At 40.9% G+C, this 21,226-nt stretch overlaps 1 long non-coding RNA gene across 1 annotated transcript; it reads left to right on the plus strand.

Annotated features, from left to right (window-relative positions):
• Window positions 1–2,783: 2,783 nt before the first annotated feature.
• On the plus strand, window positions 2,784–10,866 carry LOC148131184 (uncharacterized). Its single transcript, XR_015748328.1, has 4 exons — window positions 2,784–2,874; window positions 4,430–4,482; window positions 6,447–6,559; window positions 10,755–10,866. It is a non-coding gene; the product is annotated as an uncharacterized LOC148131184 (long non-coding RNA).
• The last annotated feature ends 10,360 nt before the right edge of the window (window positions 10,867–21,226 follow it).

Raw genomic sequence — 21,226 nt, forward strand, 5'->3', positions numbered from 1 at the left:
CCATGCCCACCAAGCCACGCCACGCCCACCAAGCTACGCCCACAAAATCGGTAATAAAAAATGTTGAATCCCACCACTGGACTCCATCCTGATCAGGGATGATCAGAATTGTTGTCCAATTCAGTGAAGGAACACTAGGTTGCAAAGGCTGCTCTAGATATTTTCTGAGTTTGATTGAAAGCCTCCCATGAGAGGGAAGTCACCGCACTCTCCAATTTTATGCCGTACTGTTCAATCTCCTCACATGACCTAAGTGACAGAGAAACATAGTTCACATTAGTTGTGTCTTTGCCAATGTTTATTCTTTTTCCTCAGAATTTAAAGCATTCATGGTATGTTAATCTCTAAATGCGTTGGGACTATTAACTCCCAGAATCCCTATACAATGGAAATCCTGGACATTATCTTCACACATCTGAAAGGCACCTGCAGTGACTTTTGCTCTACGTGATGCTAAGGGGTCCCAAAAAGGATGGTAAGTTCCAGAATCAGATCAAATACAAGAATCCTGATTTTAAAAAATACAAGCTCAACTCATAACTCAGATTTGGGTGGAGCGGTGAATCTTAAATTGGAGGTATTTGTAGCCTATTTCAGCAAGAATTTTTAAAACTATAGCTTGATAACTTATGCCTTAATTAAAAACAACCTCTCCCATGACATGTTTTAAAGGAAATTTGTAAAGTAAAATACTTTTTAAAAAATATTTCTTTGATCCTTAGGAATCATAAACCAAGCAATGCGTCTTATCCTCAAATGACTATGCCTGGAAGTGAGCTATTAAAATCCCTGAGTGGTTAGCTTTGATGGAAAATGCTAGCACGCCCTGGATTGTAGCCATGTAAACATGCTACTGTAGTAATCATAATAGTAACACAAGGAACAATAACTTCACCCTTAGGAGCATCTGTGGGTGCTTATTTATTATTGATAGATTGCTGTTTTCTCACGTTACTATCTGCTGCCTGGAAAAGGAAGTTTCCACACCATGAAATTCCTTTTGTTTTGTAGCTACAACAACTATATTTTCTCTTCATTGTTGTGTTGAAGAAATAATTGTATACTACAAATATGCTATGCATTTCGAGTGTAATTTGCGTGCATTCATGACAACACAGACCTCCTGTCTCATTCAGTTCTCTAACATAAGTCTTATTTCTGGGAAAACATGGCTATACCTTATCAGAAATAACTAGACACTCTAATTAATTTATTGATGACAACGTGCAAAAGAGTTTCATCTGTCCCTTTTCTACTCCAACAAGTTCTCCTACCTTTTTGCTGTTGTTGTCGTTAAATATGAGGATAGTTCCATATGACCATAGGCTCCTAAACTCTGCAATCATTAGGGATCATTACCTTCTTTTCATCCTCCCTGAATTGCAAAAAGTTATGCATTATTACCAAGTAGGATCTCAGAGCGGCTTATAATTTAATTTGCATGAAGGAGAGCTGTGAATATTTAATAGACTTTATTGCTCAGAATGAGAAGTTTGAATATATCATGCTGTTTTCTCCAGAAACTTCTCAGTCTTTGTGAGATTTATAAATCATTTTTGTGACTTGTTGGTCTCCATTTAATCATTTATTTAGAGGATTGTTGAATCATGCTGAGGAGGAACCTCTTATAATCAGACACTGGCTTTTCATACAATCCTGTGGCAACCAGATCCCACCTGTCCATTTGGTCTTTAAAAATAACATTCCTAATTTTGCCTTGGTGTCACATGTCGGAATTTGAAGGAAGCTTGCCCTGTTCTTCATTGTGTCAGAATTCCGGCAGTTGCCCTAATTAAATCATGAGCCTTGAGCAAAGCTTCAAAAACTTTGTTTTCCAGACAACTTTTTCAGCTAAAAGAATCGTGATTTTTTAACAAGGAGCTTTGCCCATCCTTGCCCTGTGAAATCTTGATGGCAGAAACAGCAAGATCTTCCCTAACTGAACAAATCTGTACTCAATAAGAATATGAGGGGGGTTGAATTGATGACCTTTTCACTTTTCCCCTTGGGAATGGCTATATATCCCTCTTCACTTGGTGAAGAATTCTTATAATGTTATCAAAATAGTCAGATATTTTGGAGTATTTAAAAGAGATATTCACAGAGCACAAACAAAACTTATTTTCTCCCCCATCTTGTTGCCTCTATTCTGCTTTCTTATCCTCTGAGAGTTGGTATACAGCTGCCTTCTCAATGTAATGCCCTCTAGATGTGCAAACTGCAATTCTTGCCATCTACAACCCGGCTGTGCCTCTTGGCAGCACTGCCTAAACCTGAAAGCATAAAGAAATGTACATGATCACATGTTGATGTGTAAGTATTCTGGGTGACTTGAAAATGCATGTGATAACAGGAGCACCAGCAGCTGCTGTTCCCATTTTTAGAGTTCAGGCAAAACTTTTCAGCCATTGATTCAACATATTTTTATAGTAATTTTTCTTAAATCTTGTTGGGGGAGTGGGTGGGGGGAAAGTGTCTTCTTTTAGCCAAATCTCAGAAGTGGAAGAGAACAATTTTACAACGGGATTAAGGGAGAAAATTATTCCATGCATGCAGTAAAAAATAAAAATGTACAACTTGTTTCCAGTCCTGTATGTAATCAAGAGACAGCTAGGGATTAGGCAATATGAGGTGGAGGGAAATGGTGTGGGGGAGGAAGAGAGAAAGCACCTCCTCCCCTTCTCAGACCTCCAAAATCCAGTAGTTGTTTTTGTTCTTGTTTTATTTTTACTATGTTTTGTAAAAGACATTCATCAGAGTTGTAGCGTAACACTGAAAGCATCGTTTCCAGGAAGGGAAGGAAGCATTGGGTCACAACATCATTACTACCCTTTTCCAGAAAACAAGCAAAGGGTGCTGATAACAAGGCCATTGGTATGTGCTGCAGAGGAATGTGTCCCAATAGGAGAAATGTGTGAACTAGCGTGTGCTAGTAGAGCTTCCGATTTTTACAATACTTTTCTCTCCAGCACGGGCTAATGAGATCCACTTTTGCTCAAATGGAAACTAAAGAGAAGACCATAGAAGAGCCCCCCCACCCCACCCCCAAATGCAAGGATCTGTTCCATTAAATCAGGAATGATTCTCAGCTTGGCCTGATTTTCCATTCTATCAGTATGGGATATCAAGACTCCCTTGACAATTTCCAATTTCTGCAGAACTGAGAAATCTATCTACCCACCAAAGGGGACGGAGTCCAGCACATCTGTGCTGTTTGCAGTTCTCATGTGACTCTATTAATCGAGCCAACTATTTATTAGGCATGCTACAAGGAAGAAAAGTACTATAGGAGGACCCAAAATTGTTGGGGGCATTATGCTGACTCTGTAAACCGCTTAGAAAGGGCTGTAAAGCATTGTGAAGTACTATTGCTATATGCATCTACTTCTATTTTATTGATTTATTTGATTTATTTGATTTGTCAATCGCTTAAAAAATAATAGGTATAAGTATAAACATGAGTAAGAATACAGAAAATAGGTACAATTACATGGGAACAATAGGACAGGGATGGGAGGCAGGTTGGTGCACTTAGGCACGCCCCTTACAGACCGCTTAGGAATGGGGTGAGGTCAATAGTGGTTAGTTTGAGGTTAAAGGAGTGGGAGATAGAGGATGTAACTACAGAGTCAGGTAGTGCACTCCAGGCATTGACCACTCTGTTGCTGAAGTCGTACTTTCTGCAATCAAGTTTGGAGCGGTTTACATTGAGTTTGTATCTGTTGTGTGCTCTTGTATTGTTGCGGTTGAAGCTGAAGTAGTCATTGACTAGTAGGACACTGCAGCAGATAATTTTGTGTACTACCCTTAAGTCTACTTCTGTTCTACTTCTGCTGGATTGGTATTGATCAAATGTGGGAAGGTCTGTAGTTCATCTGGATGAGCAAAGGGGAGAGCTTGTTACATTTCATGCTAACATTTCATTTTGAATGACAAGCACATGGTTCACAGTGATTTCTGCCCCAAATTGGATTTTGGGCATTGTGGTCTTGTACGTTGACAATATTCCTTCTTCTATGTGGCCATGCAAAATTTCCAACTGTGCCTTGCAAGAATTATCCAAACAGGCCACTGTAGCTACATTTGTTTGAATAGGTTCACAGATCTAAGTAACAGAGGTCAGTGTCATCCATTGTAGGAAAGCATGAATGTGTTCTGTGATGAAATGAGAAAGCGGTGGATTTGTTTCCCGTTCAGGAAATTGCAAGAATGCAAACAGGAAATCAGTCAGGGATGCACTGATGGACTGTGGCGCCAAAGATCTGGTAAAAATGATACATGTCTAAAGTTGGTAGCATTGCATATTTGCACAGCACTTTCAGCCCTTCTGCACTTATTAGCTCGGTTCCAATTTTCATGCTGCACAAATGCTAAAGTCAGTTCCAATGGCTGAGTTCTTTGTTTTCCACACCATGTATTTGTTTTTTAGGGGGAGCTTTAAAAAAAATTACAATTTTCTTCCCATCTACACAACTACACAAGGTAAGAAGGAGCCAAGCCTCTACTTCAGTCCTGTAATATGAGTACAGGTAATCCTTGAGTTACGATCACAATTGAGCCCAACATTTATGTTGCTATGTGACACATTTGTTAAGTGAGTTTGCCCCATTTTATGATTTTTCTTGTCACAGTTGTTAAGTGAATCACTGCATTTATGAAGTTAGTAACATGGTTGCTAAGTGAATCTGGAATGTCGTAAAAACTGATCACATGACCCTAGGACACTGCAACCATCATAATTATGAACCACTTACCAAGCATGTGAATTTTGATCACGTGACAGTGGGGGTGTTGCAATTGTCGTAAGTGTGAAAAACAGTCATAAGTCACTTTTCAGTGCCGTTGAAACTTTGAACCGTCACTAAATGGACTGTTGTAAGTTGAGGACTGCCTGTACCGGTTTTGTACAGGAACAATATGTGGCTACCACATTTTGCATGTGTTCCAGCCTTCCAGATAATGTTGCCCCACTGTAAAATTAATTTTCCAACTGATAAGTAAATTATTTAAATTGAAGAGAACTGCTAAGAAATTCTGATTCTTCTGTCCCTCCAAGTTCATTTACCAGGTATGTAAACTTTAGGTGGCAAATATTTTGCAAGTACAATCAGCATATCTTTGTCACTGTTTGTATCATAACTAAAACTCCCTCCTGGCTTGCTAACTTTTCAGAATGGTTTTAGAAATCACCTTAGCTTTTATATTAGAAAATAATAACTTACGACTCTGTTCATCTAATCAAGTAGTATAGTTCATAGAGGCTTACAATATCATAAATATATCTTTGGCTTTTCTGATGTCACAAGATTTTAATTGACATTACTACAGTGGGAACGATGGACACCTCTTCTTTTAATTAAAAAAAGAATGACAGCTACTCAGTGGTAGAAGTAAAAATTGTTTATTTGTTGCCTATCTCAGTTTTTGGATTACTCTAGATGGCTAATAATAATCTTTGGACTCTAGCTGGATAATAATGATCATACAGTGTTATACAAGCATTCACAAATTATATATCCTGAATTAGGATTCACAATAAAAACGTTTCAGTTGAACTAATCTTTACATGTGAAAGAAAAGAGGAAAGATAAGAAAAGTTTGAATATTCTTTTCAGAGACAAAACAAAACTTGATTGGTTTGCTGCCAATCCCTCTTCCTTGTCTCTCCATCAGAAAAAGACCATTTCTAATGCTGATAAATGATATCAGTAAGAACATTTTTTGTTCCAGCAGAACATTCTCCTTTGTAATTTCCACATTCTTTCCTTATTGTCACTACCCAGAAAAGTTTTACAACTTAATTATCATTTGTAATCTATCATCCTCTCCCCACCCACCCCCATGCACAAAAGGTGGGGGGGACCCTTCAAGCTGGAGTCCATGACTGTCTTCCTAGTTTATCTTTCCAACTATCCTCAAGATAAGCTCTACCTGCCCAATGCTTTTCACAGCTCTGCAGGAATCTGAAATTTAACCGAATAACAGAGTTGGAGGTCTTCTAATCCAGCACCTTGCTCAAGAGGAGACCCAATACTGTTTCAGACAAATGGTTGTCCAGTTTCTTTTGGAAAGCCTCCAGTGACGGAGCACCCACAACTTCTGAAGGCAAGCTGTCCCACTGGTTGATTGTTCTCACTGTCAGAAAGTTTCTCCTTAGTTCTAGGTTACTTCTCTCCTTGATTAGTTTCCATCCATTATTTTTTGGTCTTGCCTTCTGGTGCTTTGGAAAATAGGTTGACCCTCTTCTTTGTGGCAGCCCCTTAGATATTGGAACACCGATTTTAATGTTGTCTCCCTAAGCACTGTAGTACATACCCGAAGTACGGTATAACAATTTCCTGTACTACATATGGTTTATCGCTAAGAAACAGCATCTTTGTCACTGAACAAGATTATTGCTGCCTCTCTCCCCTTCTTTCATTTGTCTTCTTCCACTCCTCCCCTAGTCATAATTTATCATGTGAGAACAAGTCAAATCCTGGTCTTAGCATTGGCTGGCAGTTTATGCAACTAATCCATGGCCTATGTGTGATATTAAAATATTGATTTTGACAATTGGGTAAGTATCTTTTCACGCATTAATGAAAACTTATTATAATTGAAGTAAACTTACCCCCCCCCCCCCAGTTTATCAAAAAGGTTTATCAGAAATTTTCAAATATCTGATGGACTGCTGTGCAGGAGATGAGACAGCTTCATTCTTCACTGTTTAGAATGGCATGACTAATTAATAAGGCAATAATTTCTAGTTAAGTATTAGGAAAAAACAGTTTAATCTAGTAGTGGGATGGAATGCCTTGGGAATTCATAATACTTAACCAGAAACTGTATAGTCATCTGCCAAAGATGTTGTAGTTGCAAGATTCCTGAACTGATTCCAAGGGCTGGACAAGATGACTTCCAACATCTCTAAAATGTTATGACTACATTAGCTCCGAACATCTGCTTTGAAAGTCAAAATAATAACCTTTCCCTCTCTGAAAAGCATCTCCAACATCTCACATCTGGAGAGCCATGCTAAAAGAAAGATGGAGTCTACATTCTGTGATTGATGGTTTTCAGTCTAAAGATGGAGTCTACATTCTGTAATTGATGGTTTTCAGTTCTTCAGAGTGTTCAGTCCTAGTCCAGAAATCAATCTAGCTTTGGCCTGAGGGCAGGGGGGGGGGGGGGGGGAGATAACTTGCACACATTTTTTTATTAAAAAAAATGTAAAGAGAAAGAGAAGCAGTTTGCTACAGTGGTTAAATATGCTGCACTAGAATTTGGGGGCTTTCAGGCACAAAAGCTGAGTGACTTTGGGCCGTTTATTCTCCGCTCAGCTCACTGGGAGTTCAGGGATCTCCATGAAGGTATCTAAAAAAGGTCAAGATGGCAGCTGCAAATAGATCATTGAAGCCCTGCCCTTTGTTTCATGGATGACACATGCATCACACATAAAAAGCGGTAGAGCTTTAATTCATGATCACAGCCACCATTTTTACTTTGTTTTTACTACCCCTACACCCTGAAGCCAGCTTTCCTAATCACCCATAATTCTGTAACATAGGATGATCAGCAGCTATCTTTTAGTATATTGTAGAGCTGTGTGGAGGTTAGGTGTATCAACATATATATTTTTTTGCAGAGATGGATGCTGTTCAATAAGCATGATCTATTTCGTGCTTGTCGAAATGCAATAACAAATCACTTAACTTTTCAAAGATGTTTTTTATATACCCACAGTCCTTTGGAAACATTTTATTCCTTATAATCTTTGCAACTCTGTAAATCAAGTCAATATAATTAACTCTTATATTGCAGAGAACAAATAGTAAAAGGCAGAGAGCATTAAACCATCTACTGCCATCATGGCAGAAGCAAAATCCAAGAATTTTTGGTCCATAGTTTAAGCTGGCTATTATGCTGCAACAGTTTCCGGCATCATAGAGCCAGTTCTTGTGTCTTCTGTGTGTTGGGAGGAATGCACCCATGACTCTGTGCCTTCCACCCCTTGGTTAAGAATTAGAAAAGCCAACACCCCACCCCACCATCTGCCTGCTAGCAAATGTTTAAAAATGGTTTGCAAGGGATGAATTTATTTTTTAACTGGAGCAACTTGTAAACCCTAGGAGTTGTGGTATGCTAAATCTTGTATTCCTGAAAGACCAGTTGAAACTTCTTCTAGATTAGGAACTTTTTTTTTTGCTTTTTTTACAACATCATCAGAATGGTCAGACCAGCATTTGTTTAAAGAATTACGGAGATCTGGAGCATAACTTTAGGATTGGGGGGTTTTAAGCAGTAAATTGATAGTTTAACTTCTCTCCCTCCATTTTGTGATGAAGCATTTTGTGATGTTTTCCTATATCTGCATACTGAGCTTGGCATTTATAGATTCCCATATACAGTACTGAATAGACACAACACAGAGCAACAAAAAGTGAGTTCTACTTACTTGCTATAAAAGAACTAGAACTAGTATCATGGTGAAAGCTAGTTTACATCTAGCTCAGAATGACCAGCTTCTCCATTATATAGAGAAGCTGGTCATTCTGAGATAGGTGTAAGCTAGCTTTCATCATGATCTAAAGAGTTATAGTGGTCTAAACCAGGAAACTATTTTGAGTGCATAAATAATTTCTTTATCTTACTATCTCAAATTTTGGAGCAGTGATGCATTCTCATTGCCTCCAACATAACTAAGTGTTTGTCTTCAGAATTCACTCTTTTGAAGCATATTCAACCAGACCAAGGCTAAGCAGACTGTACTTCCTGCATGCAGATGTTGTCCTTCTGAGTCCTTAGTTGCTCAGTAACACCAATTCAACCCAGTTATTAAAGTTTTTTTTTCAGTTTGCTCTCATATGACTTTCCAATACAACTTAATCATAATTTATTCTCTCTTGTTTCTTTTCTTAAATATTGGAAAAGTCCTCTGCCTGTTGAAGAGAGGATGCTTCTGAAATTAAAATAATCACCAAAGTATCAACATTATTAGACATTTTTGGTGAGCCTGTCCTCTCAACCCCTGTTTTTTTGTAGTTCCCAGAAGTCTCTTTCATTGTATTGCAAAATTTGGGGTTTTGAACACTAACCCAGTTTTTAAAAATTCCCCCTAAACCTCCCCATACTTAGAAATACTAACAGTACCTATATGCATGATATAGTTCCATTCACTTTGCATTTTCATTCTATATGTTGAAATTCCCTCAAAAGCTCACACACTGGCTCTTAACCTAGTAGATTGTAGATTGATTACAAAAACGGAAAAAACAGCTCTTTTTCATCAACCATCACCTAATGTTCCAGAAAGGTAAAACAATAAAATAGTTTCCTAGTGAGCAGGAAATACCCTTTTCTGAAAGGTGGATAATGATTGCAAAAGAAGGTTTGGAGACATGTCAACATCAGCCTTTAATTCTTTTTTACCCATTTGTGGAATGTTATAGTGAGTTCAAACGAGGTTGTCTTCCAAACAAGGAGAGTGCATGGCCAGTGCTTGTGCAAAATGCCATCCACAACTATAATGCGCTGTTACCCAAATACAGGTGAAAATAGTAAAACAAAAATCCAATTCATTCACAAGCATATTCTAACTACTGTAGATTCAGAGGTATGGGAGATAGAAAATGTGGCCTTTTGAATGATCCTTAGATAGAATTTGATTATCTGTCCAAAGAAAGGGTTTTTTCCCTATCAACTAAACAAATGGATACATAACTTAAGTGAATAAGCTAAATGCTTTCCTCTCTGATTGAATTCATGTACCAATTAAGAAAATGTATTTGTAAAGTAGCTTTATGCATTTAAAATGGGATGAATATGATTTTGGCTTTAAGAATATGGCTGTTTAATAGAAAACAGGGGAATTATGCCCAAACATTAATTCTATCTGTGTGTCAGGAGAATATATCTTGAAATTCAGTTTATGCCTTAAGTCATAGATATTACTTCTAGAACATTGATGTAAATTTTCATGAAAATATATACAACTTTCAAGGCACTTTTAAAAAAAGAATAAACCTCTGAAGAATTATCATGTTCATTGTATTTAATAAATAAGTATGATTAAGTTACACTGAATGTATAGCTGCCCACCTGTGCCTGTCCTAGCCCTGCCTACTTTTTTCTAACTACATGCTAGTAATTCCAGCATGTGGATCTGCAGGATCAAGAAAAAAAATGTCAAGTTGATGGCTACAGCAGCATGATCAAACCAATGGCTCACAATGAGGTGTAATGACAATGTGATTAGAATGCATTATTGCAGGTTAATTCCGCTGGCTGCTGATTGCCTACAATTCCACAGTTTGAGTCTCACCAGCTCAAATTTGCCTCAGCCTTCCATTCTTCCGAGGTTGGTAAAAGGAGGACCCAGATGGTTTGGGGGCAATACACTGACTCTGTAAACCACTTACAGAGGGCTGTAAAGCAGTATATAAGTCTAAGTGCTATTGCTATTGCCCCAAAACAGGTAGAGGTTCGATCATACCATTGTGGTTGACATCTTGACATTTTTTTCCTACCATTTTACCTACCTGGCCCCTAGTCTGAAAATCTTGGATCACTCTGATCTGCATCATTTCATTGGATATCTGAAAGGAAGGATGAAACTTTGGCTAGGATGGTTTCATTTGAACTCATGTGTGAGGGGAAAGCAGAATGCATTCACTGATATCAAGAAGCAAAGAAGTGACAGAAGAAATATTATATGCTGAAGGAGGCAGATAAGTATCATTTTATCTCCCTTAACCTATTCTTTCTTCTCTTAGTTTAAAGAAAGAAAGATACTTGGTTCAGTGAAAATTGATTCAAGTGCCATGTGGAGTCTTGTGAGCAGGAAACCAAGGAAGTGATTGATAAATACTACCTTTATTATAAAGTTACAGTATCTTACAAGTCCGACTGCACCTCTCTCCTCCCTACCCTTTCCTTCAAGAGAACTAAAGAGAGTCAGGTCAATAGCACTTTCTCAAATTACATTCCTGCTTTGAACTCAGATTTCTCTTATCTATCCACTGTCTTCCTTGCGGCTCTTCTTCCTGTTCCTCCAGATGTATATTAAACTATTCAAGACGCTCCTTTTTGCTACAGCCTCTTCTAATATCCAATGGGATGATTTCATCAGAAGAACAAAAGATCCTACTTCCTGATGCAACAGGTTGGAAAAACCAATGCAGACAACAACACATACCCAAGGGTCTGCAAAAGTAGCTGTGGAAGCAAAGATTACCCCACTACCTCCATTTTAATAGGAATTCTGAGCATCCCTCTCTCTCTCTAAGGAAAGCAGAATTTCAGAGTGATTGCCTTGCCTCCAACTAAATTGCTATTGAATCAGATTTTGGTTTGTTTTGCCCAGGTAAAGCTGTTGCTTCGGTTTCTGCCCCCTCACACTGCACACTTGGGGTTTGGGTTCCTTCTATCTGTGCAGTAGTTAATCAGGTATAAGGACAAAAAGAAGGGGGGATAAATGAAGCAACTGTTATAACAGCATCCTGTATCTAGGAAACCAGCCAAGGGAATTCTCTTGTTTTGGTCCCAGAGCTCAGCTGGATATTGTATAGTATTGTCATAGCATGCATCGCTGAGGGTCCAGTTGGAGGCAATCATTGGATAGTGATTCGTGAGAGACCAGGCATAATGCTCTGCTTGTTGGATTCTGTGCTGACATTTCAGAAGCATGTTTCAGGGAGATCACATGCAGTGGTGGGATTCAATTTTTTTTTTACTACCGGTTCTGTGAGTGTGGCTTGGTGGATGTGGCAAGGGAAGGATACTGTAAAATCTCCAGTCAGAAGTGGTATTTGCCGGTTCTCCGAACTACTAAAAATTTCCACTACCGGTTCTCCAGAACTGGTCAGAACTTGCTGAATACCACCTCTGGTCACATGCATACCTTGGAGATATAGACAGCTTCCATCTCTTTTGTCCTGCATAGTTGTCCCTAGCTGGCAGTAATTCCCCAAAAGTAACTGGACAGGCCAACAGTTGAAGCTGGATCTGCATGTCAAAGAAACACTCTATGATAATCAAGCAGACAAAGTTTATTTCCCTATTAGGAAAAAGAATCTGTTAGGTGTTGAGAGGCAGCTGGCTCCTGCTCGGGAAAGCAGCCACGGTGAAGCTGATAGGGGACAGAGAAGGACAGGTTGCTTGGCCAAAAGCCCTGGGATTCCATTTTCGCTTCCAAGATAGCAAAGGCTGTCCTTGTTCAATAACATCTGAATGGGACAATGCAAGGGGATCAGGTATGGGCCGTTCCTGAGATGGTACATCCCAATGCCATAAAATTTGTACCAGATCACAATGTCCTAGCTTGCAATGTGACTATATCATATCAATCATTATTCTCCCATTTCAAACCACGGGACCAGGCTGCTTCCTCTTCCAGGCTGACATTGAGCAATAAATCAAGTACAAATGCCTTTTGCTGCTAGCTCCTGCTAATTAATACTCAGGCTCACCTTCCACTCACACTTCCACACATCACATTATTTTACAGAGGCCCGGAAGCCCAATGAGAACATTCAGTATTATAAGGAAAAGAAGTCAATGCTGGATGCATACAGCAAGCACGCATACAGGGGCTAAAATGCCTCTGCGCTGCCTCTGTGATTTCTCTGTTTGTTTGGTTTTATCTTTCATCTGCTGTATTCTTTTGTGCCTAAAACTGAAATAACAAATACATGTAAAAGGACGGTGTCGTCCTCTCCTCTAAATAAAGTTTTAGCATCTGTCCGTGTAAAGATAAAGTCAGTCCAACTTGCAGAATGCAAATATACAAATACAAAATATTGTATTGGTTCAAGAATTCCCTCTTAGCATCGCTGCCTTTCCACTTTAAGTTATGAATCAGCGTAGGGGTTAAGGAGTATGCAGTAGCAGCAAGAAAGAGGAAGTATCACAGTTTTGATCACATTTCCCACGGGAGAATTGTGTTGTGCTCACTCTCATTGAGTAGTATTAGCGATTAAACTGGGAGAATTGTATGTTCCTTCCCAAAGGAAAACTTTTGCTCAGCGTCCCGCCCCCTGCTAATGATCCGGTCCCTTTTTAGAATGGTCAAGCAGAAGAAAACATGTTCTCACGTTCCTTGCTTTCTCCATGTGATCTCTTAAAAAGCTTGGCTAGATTGAAGTATGGTCAGAACACAAAAAGCTGGGTGGGGGGGGAACACCCTTTGCTCTACCTTTCTCCCCCAGCCCATGATTTCCGGGACCTGCTGCCCTAAAGGCAGGGGAACAGGCTTTCCCATGATCAGGAAGGTCAGCATTCCTGCCTGCGTTCACAAAGCCAGGAATCTGGAGAATGCACCTGAGAAATGAGCAATTCTTTTCATTCCAGGAGGTGGTATGCAGAGTTGCAGAATGCTGCCCCGGGGCAAGCTCAACTTCATTTGGTAAAGAAGCAGAATCCCCGTCTGCCTGGCCTGCAAAGATCTGCTTTCTGTACATTGCTTTTGCTTTTGACCAGGAAAAGGAACTACTAGAAGACTTATTAGCTCTCAGCTCCTAGAAGCAGCTGTTCCAGAGGGGACATGACAGTCACTTCTTAGCCTTGTCTGCTATGAACTGACTTACCCCGAGCTGCACCATCTGCCCTTTGGTACTGCCCTATCAAAGGATAGTCCAATGATGTCGTTTTTAGTTCTGCAAACCACTTGTCACTGGCTATGACACTTTTGTTTTTGCATATTGTTGGGTGTATTTCTAAGGAGAGGTTCGATGGCCACTGTAGAAGTAAAGTAGCCATGCTAATAGCCTTTCTTTTAAAGACATTTTGATACCTCTCTGTATCTGGATGCTGCACTTTTAAATCCTGCCCTCTTTTCAGCAACCAAAGGTTGAATGTAGGTTGGTAATGCCACCACCGTATGACTGGAGGAGGAAGGGCATGTGCTTTGAGACACTGGTTTTAAAGAAAATGCTGCAGAGGGCATTAAGCTTTTCAGAGGTTTAAAATATTTTTCTCTTTTTATTTTCCAAGAGTTCCACGGGAGCAAAATTCGTGAACCTTGGTGCCACAGTCTCAGGCATTACAATAAAGGAGCTATTTATCACTTGATATGGCCCGTGTATTCCTGGAAAAGTGGCTGTAGTCTCCCAACAATAATACACGAGCCAGCAGGATGGTTCCACATGCAATGTATGCTTTTCACCTTGTTGAAATACTTTGGGACATTCCAGGACCCCAAAACTTTCTCTACTTTTCCAGGATCTCATTGAAAACTCAACGGCTTGGCTCCACATTTTGCAACAGGAAAAACTTCTTCCTTTGAGAAAGCTTGGAAGAGGCCCTTTACTCAAAGCATCATCAAGGTAAAATTTAGTTTCGAAGCTGGCAGGGCTGTAAAACCAAACACAGGAAGGCAGAACAAGTAAAGTCACCATTTTTCTCTCTGTTCAGTTTGCTAAAGTGGAATCATCGAACCAATTGACTGACAGCTGTTTTCTCCCGTGAATGGCCAAAGCGAGTTCCTGTGTTGTGATTCTATATCTTTTCCACTTTTATTTTTCCTGCTTCATCCAGCCCTGAGAATGAGCCTTCCTAGAAATATGGGTGTATATTATAGTTAAACAGTTGCAAAATGTCATACAGCTTATTGGCTACAGAATGTAATTTCTGGGGAATCCTAGCTTTCCTCTATTTCATTTTAGGTAAAGGTTATAAATGTTGTGGTTGCATAATATAGGCTCCAAAGTGGGAAACAGGACAGCTGAAATCATAGAAATCAAAGGCTTTTTCACAAGATAAGTAAAAAATGCCTGCAGCCAGATGGGGCATTGCAATTCCTTGTGTAGTTCTGTGTCTTTCCTAAATGAGGAAAAGTGGAAATGATTAATTACAATGGAACTACTCATGCATATTTACACAATTGCCAGAATTCAGTATGTTTCTGCTTTTGCTGCAGAATTTGGATTCTACTGGTAAAGAATCAAAAGATTTCACAAATCCAGCTTATAAGAGCTACATAGAAAATACAGTACTATATTGAGGGATATGAATATATGTGATTTCTGTAACAGAACTATAATGGGCAATGTGTCACAGAATTGAACACTGTAAGAAGAATACAGTATTATTATAACACTCTTTAGAAAGACACTCATGCTAACGAGAAACTAAATCTCTAACATGTAAACATTAGAGACAAAAATATTTCAGTGAGAAATTCTGGGGACAAAGAGGAAGTTTATGTAGGAAGTTTTCAATAGTGTGGCTTTCAGAAGAACACGCTGGATGACGTAGGAGAGAATGAAACCACACAATTCTTAGATGACACAGATCATCTGCAAATCCAGTCTCAAAACAACATTAAATCAGCCCCAAAGCCATTGGGTTTTAAATCTTTAGAGCAAGGGTTTCTTTGCATTTTAGCATCATGTTTAATATATCAGGGTGCTGCCTGTATTGTATCAACATAGCTTTACTTACAATCCATGTTTATTCAGGTCTTGGGTGCATTCTCAAAATATGACATTTTTCTTTTGAACCTCCTAGGTAGTTATTTAAAATCTAGTTTGCCTTGCCTCAATATCCAAATTGGCCTTAAAATTGGTTAGGTGGGGCAAAAATCTCTGTACCCTGAAGACATGATGATCTGTGTCACCTGTTGTTGTCAATCCATGCTAGCTTCTAATAATCACAGAAAGATCTTCAAGGTCCTTATAAATTGATCACTCTCCGGGTTATGATTTATCGTTCATGGAATGCAACTGAATTGAAGTTGCTAAAGTTCCAAAGTATAGTAGTGAAGATTTTCAAAAGGATGCTTCACTTTCTTAGAGATGCAAGTGTGATACAGCCCTTTGAAGCAATTTCACAAAGTTGCTCTCTGTTTCAGATTGTCAAGGCAAAGTTTCAAGTTCTTTAGGAACTTTATGAATTGTGGTAGAGCAAGGTGTTTCGCAAGGTAAAATGTCTCACTGAGGATAGACTGTCCGCAGTCTACACATCGCCATTCCAAACATTTTTGACAAATCAGAGCTTTGCTCAGAAATTATGTTTTTTCTCTTTGAAACAAAGTAGGTTATAATATTTATTTCTTTGTTTTGGCATCTGCATGCTGAATACACTTAAAAGGCTTAGTGAAATCTATGATTGCCTAGTGCTAGGATGGCCCAATGAAAAGGAAGATAGGACTCCTGTGCCATTAAGAAGACATTTTAAGCAATTCCAGTAATTGTTTGTTTTCTGTCTTCTTTTGCATTTGTTCTTACTAGCCAATGGGTTTTCTTCACCATATGCCCTGGCAACTTTTTTCTCTCTCTTTCATATCTTCATGACATTGCCTTCATCTCAGCCCAGCCGATATCTGAGACAGTTTAAGCTGTCTTTATCTATTCCAGTGTTAAGGTTAAATTTTTGCTATAGATGTGATCCAGCACGATTCATCAGTTAAGTGCCCAGTGATAGTTGGGGATTGGATCCTGCCCACTTTACTATAAGCTCGCTGGATACTTTTCTCCAGGGCCATTTTGGCTTGGGCTGCAAGAGAGACATGATATCTGACTTCTGAAGAAGCCTTTGTTCTACATAATTCCCAGCCAACATTTTCCATAACACTTAACAGGTCTTAAACATGGCTTTATCTTCTGTAAGAGCATAATCCAGTGCTAGGAAAGACAACTGCATTCTATTAGTGATGTGCGTTATTGTTTTTGAAAAGTCTCTACAGTACTGATAAGGAGTTTCAGTTAGCCATATTGTTTTACTTTGCTTTAAAAAAAACTCTGAAAAGCAATGTACATGCATTGAGAAATAACTTGGTTGATGAGTTACAGTACAGATATGAAGAGTGGAGAAGCGCATCAACAATGTTCCTTAGTACTACATCACCCAGTTCTCTCCACTTGCCACCTGTTAGTAGGACAACAGGTGGCTAAACCCACCATTCTAGGCATCAGTCTAAACTCACTCCCCAACCTCCATTAGAAAGAGTGATTGGTGATTGTGTCCTGCCAACAGGTGAAGTTGGTCAGAGTGAGAAATCCATCAACTCCTTCCTTGAATTTGGAAGAGGGACTGACAATGGGGACAACACAATATATGCTGTATTTTTCTGCTGTTCAAGGCTAATTGAGTCAGCTTCAATTTGACCATGAGGAAGAGCTCATATCAAGCCACTTCAGAGCAGGGTCAGTGCTGGAGGAGCATCAATCATAGTCTTTTCATTTGTAAAATATGCATCCATTCACTTTTCCCCAAATTTGGGAGACAACTGAGCTTTCATGGGTTTTTTTTCCAGCAATGCTTTATTCTTTTGATATTGTCTGTATATATAAAGTGATCCATAATAGATCCCAATTGCATTCTCACTTTGCCTTCTTCCTTGATTATGGCCTTACTCTCCCATCATTACTTATCTAAGTCAGAGTTTGGGTTGTTAGCCATTTGATTTCCCCTCTCCAATACAGCCCATTTGATGGCATCCACTTAGTCCATCCGTGTTCAAGCCATGCAGTGAGGTTTTCCACCTTAAGGCCTTGTTTAAACAGAGAGCGGTTTATTATCTCTGTTCCCACTCCAAAAATAAACAAGTGAGCAAGTCTAATGCTGAAGCAGCCCCTTAAAAGGCCTTTTTGTGGGATGGCTGGAATTCTTTCTCCTGCAACGTTTTGCTGGTTTTTTGAAGGAGCCAGGAATCAAAGCCAGTCCAAGAGGCAACTATCTGCCACTGTCAGGGAATGGAAATTAGTGTGATAAACTGGGTCTGGGCTGTGTCTCTCTTTTAAAACAGAAGTGCTGATCTCAGATGAGAGGTAAAGTTTCCCTGATCTCATCATACTTGCTGACTAGTCTTACATGAGAGTTAAACTTCAGAGAGAAACAGGGGTGCAATTCAACCAGCATAACAACCAGTGCTTCTCTTAAACTTAAGTTGGATACAACTGAAACTTCTACCCAGTGCTCTGCGCCTGAGCTCCGCATTTAAAAAAGCTAATACCTACCTTCAACTGCAGCTGAAGAAAACAGCTGAGCCGCAGCAAACCACTCTCCCGCACGAATCAGCTTGTGCTTTAACAAAAAGACATAAAGCACAGGAAAGCCCATGGGTGGGTGGGTGGGCCCACATGCTCATTGGAGCAAACCAGTTTGGAGTCAGCTGATTACCAGAACAAGGGGTCCGCTCGAATCGGTCCAAACCGGGAGAACCCCACCCCTGGAGAGAAAGCATTGCTACTGCACACTCCCTCCGCGTATCCTTCCTTTTCATCCCAACCCTAACCCCATGCCTGCAGTTCATCCACATGACCTCATTTTTCACAAACGTTAAAGCAGTTGGCTTTCAGTAAGGAACAGCTGAAGAGCCATTTTCCTCCCTATTTATATTGAAACAGGTTCAAGGGCATGCAGTGAAAATTGACCCAGCTCCATCTGAGAGGGGAGGACACGGCCTGCATACTTCTGTTGAAGACAATCATGCTGAGCACCCAGTCCAGCAGCTCTCAAAGGATATCCAGGTCTCATGTATTCAGCAGGAAAGTAATCTAGTAAATCATTTTGATGTTAGCCACTTTTGAATTGCCAACCCCTTTTGAAGCTAATTTCCTTGGCAAAAGGACATAATATCCCATCCTCTAATTCCAGCTTCCTTATTTACAGGGATGTTTTCTGTGTAAATAATATATATATAGAATCACTGAGCAAACTGTCCTTTTTTTCAAAAATGATCCATTCAGTAGAGCTACTATATATACATGTAAAAACTCAGAAGACTTGCAGCCACACCTTTTAACTTGCAATATACAAAATTTTAACTTTTAACTTGCAGTATATTGCAATTTTATGGAACATCTGGATACTATGTTAACTTTTTAATTCTCATGCCATCTTTTAACATCCTTTCATCAGTTCTCCCCTTCTTAATGTGGACAATCTATTTATGTACAAAGATGATTGCCAGCAAAGAAACACAGTTTTCTAAAGGTGGTAATGTTCCATAGCACTTTATTTTTGCATGTGTTGGTAGCTCTGGTCTCAACTGTGATGATTATCACCTTCCTCCCACTTTGATAGCAGTTAGGAATTATATGAGTTTATTCCAGCACCTTTGCAAGGCACCTGGTTGGAAAAGACTGAATGAGGGGCTTGACAAAATGTGATTAATTCTATTGATTTTCATTAAGGTAGCCACTTGCTAAAAATCAACCAGTAGGAATTTTTCTCACTATAAAAATGCAGTGATACAGAATGTAGTTGTGAAATGTTTATCTCTTGTATAAGGATATGTGAATACATCCAGAAAAAAGCTATTAATATCTTTTATGTTAGGATTCAGGAACAAATCCAGGTTTGGGAAAACACTTAACAGATACCCTCTGATTTTAATATTCCCCCTGGGGTAGCAGAAATGGGTAGCAATAGCTCTATATTTAGTGACAGGAAGTAGGCTCTAAAACCTAGTATTGGTTTTGTTTACTATGCCTCCATTGTGATATTATTCTAAGGTATAGGCAAATAAAATGATGGCCATATGACAAAGGGTGACAGGATTAATGTAAAACAGTAGACATTACCTGTTCTGTACAAGTCAATTTACATACTCGTAGCCGCGTCGCGATTGGTTAAGCGCGGGCGACCGGATTGGTCGAGCGAGCCGCACTGATTGGCCCGTTCAGAATCCCCGCGATTGGTGGAAACTAATCGCGGGAGATTAAGCGGTGTCATTGCGCGCCGCCGCGGCTCGGAAATAAAAAGCCGCGGTTTTCCCTTCAAGCTTAAGCTGTTTCAGGAGCCAATAAAGAGCTGAAACCAAGTCACTGACTCCGAGCTTCCTTTCTCGACGGACACAACACTGGCGACGAGGATGGGATCCAGAGAATAACCACCGAGCACGTGTCCCGAGGAAGACAAAGACCGACGAGATGGCCAGCATGACCCCACCAGCACCCTTCAACCCCGCTACCGAGGACTGGGAATCGTACACGGATAGATTCCTGATGTTCCTCAAAGTAGCAATTTGAAGGATGCGAACGGGCAGAAGAAAAGGGCCGTCTTCTCTCACACACTGCGGGCCCGCAGTGTTTAAGATGGCCAAAGCCCTCGCGAAGCCCGAGGACGTGAAGGCGATGGACTGGGCCGATCTCGAGCCACTCCTTCGGAACCACTACGCCCCGCTGTGCCCATCCTCATCCGGCGGGATGAGTTCTATCGGCGAAACCAGCGGCAGGACAGAGCATTAGCGACTTTATAGCCGCCTTGCGAGACCTAGGGGGATGTGCGAGTTCAGGGACCTGGACGATATCCTCCGAGACCGCGTGGTCCTAGGCCTCAGGGATCAGGCACTAAAAAGTCGACTGATGGCGAAAGGCAACATCGACCTCGGGACGCCCTGGCCGAAGCTTCCGCAGCCGAAGCCACCCGGAAGTCAGCAGCCAGACTTCGGAGGGCAGACAACGGGACCACACTGAAAACCCCGAGACAAGCCGACGAGAAACCACCACACACCACGGGACCTGGACTCCGCCTCCGAGACCACGGACGAGGAGGAAGACGTCCACCGACTACAAACAGGACGGGACCGGCGAGATCAACGGGTCGTAAGTCGGGAACCAGTGCGCCGGGTGCGGGGAAATCACCTTCGATCAGAGTGCCGTTTATCGACGCGATCTGCCGGCATTGCAACAAGAAGGGCCACATCGCCCGAGTCTGCCGACTCAAAAGACACACAGCCCCCGCCGGCGAGAACCAAGCAACCGGGACGAGACGACACCCCCGAGAACCAGAGATCGCTAAGCCGACTATCGCTGGAACCGAGACAACCGAGGACGGCGGAGCGGGAAGGCCGCCAGAGAGAAGAAACCCACCAGACGGTCACAATCGGCCATGCCGAAACCACGGATGCCCGGAAGGTCTACGTGGAGGTGAGCATCGAGGGCGAGCCATGCCGGATGGAGGTAGACTCCGGATCCTACCTCTCCATGGTCGCCTGAAAGAACTCAAGCGCCTGGTGCCGAACATCCAGAAAAAGAGGACTGGAGAACCAGAAGCTGATCATCAAGGACTATCAGGGGAACCGCATCCCCGTCATTGGGACCGGACAGTTCGAGGTGACGTTCAAAAACCGCACCGCGAAACTTCCCCTGACTATCGTGGACCGGAACCGACCCAGCCTCTTAGGACTCCAATGGTTCGCGCCACTCGGGATCGAGGTCACGGGAGTAAACCACACCACAGAGGCCGACTGGGAGCAGCAGCTGGCGAGGGACTTCCAAGAAGTATTCGACGGCACCCTAGG

This window comes from Notechis scutatus, chromosome 3 (assembly GCF_049901735.1).
Source record: "Notechis scutatus isolate UNSWTSFEM ecotype Mainland chromosome 3, rNotScu1.2, whole genome shotgun sequence".
Classification (NCBI taxonomy): Eukaryota; Metazoa; Chordata; class Lepidosauria; order Squamata; family Elapidae; genus Notechis; species Notechis scutatus.